We start from the raw sequence: 1,228 nt of genomic DNA, 5'->3' as shown, positions 1-1,228 counted from the left end.
CTTCTTTCTACCATTTTCTTCGAAACCACCTCCTCCTCAACTCCCAATTCTTCTTCTCTCCCTTTCCGTCACCCTACCATCTTCGTCCCTGTTTCCTTCTCTACCTTCTTCTCCCTCTTCATCACCAACCTCAACCCTCCCTCCATCAGCGTCGGCCTCGCCTTCCTCATCTCCACCGCGACCACTCCCTCGGTGATCCCGACTCCTCCTTAGCCCTCAATGACAACCATGTCAGTATCGACCTCAACGGCGTCGTTTTAGCTCAGGCAGCCAATTTGGATCTCCTACTCCATTGCGGCCGCCGCCATCAGCTCCATCACCATCGTTGAGCTTCTGGTGGTGAGGGGATCTGCTCTTCTCTCTCTCTTGATCTGTTCCTATCCTCAGCCACAACTATGACAGCGCCAGCAGTAACTTCCCGCACCGTCACTTTTTCCTCCTCTTTTCCTCAACTGCGACGGCAACAACACCACCACCCCTCTTTTGAGTTTACTGTTTCTATTTTCATTCTTCTTTTCTTTATTTTTTTTTTAAGAACATAAACATTATTTTTTTAATTTTTTAATTTTTGTTGTTATTTTGGATCTAAAGTTGTTGTTGATGATGGTTGAATTGTTGTTTAATCTGAAATTTTTGTTGATTTATTTTGTGGATATTGTTATTGCTGTTGCTGAAAAAAAAGGGTTAAGGGTAGTGGGTAGGTGATAGTGATTTAGGATGATGAACGGGTAATAGAGAAAAAGAAGGTGTGATGGTTATGGTGGTAGTGGTGATGGTTATGGTGGTGACGACGATGAGAAAAAGGAAAGAGAGAGATGCGTAACGATGATGACGATGATGTAGAAATTTTTTAATATTGTTCTTGGAATCTTGGTTGATTGGATTTGTTGAGCTTCACTGCTTGACCTTGATGATAAATTTAATTTCATAATTCTGTTACTGATTCAGTGCTCAATCTTGCTTTTATTTTTCTTTGTTATTACATTTTCTTAAAGGTGAAGGTGAGAGTGAGGGTGAGGGTGAGAATGAGGGTTTTTTTTTTTAATTTTTGTTTAAGGATAAAATTGTCTGAAAAATATTATTTATAGACAAATGGACGATTTTATAACATTTTGTAACGTTGAGGATGATTTTAATAACAAAAAAAAAATTAGAGACGAATTTGATTTTCACCCCAGATTTTAGGGACGAAAAAATATTTAACCCTTCATATTTCTATAGTATATTG

Source organism: Arachis ipaensis, chromosome B02 (assembly GCF_000816755.2).
Source record: "Arachis ipaensis cultivar K30076 chromosome B02, Araip1.1, whole genome shotgun sequence".
NCBI classification, from domain to species: Eukaryota; Viridiplantae; Streptophyta; class Magnoliopsida; order Fabales; family Fabaceae; genus Arachis; species Arachis ipaensis.
The sequence above is the reverse complement of the archived record's forward strand: the minus strand, read 5'-3'. Positions refer to the sequence as shown.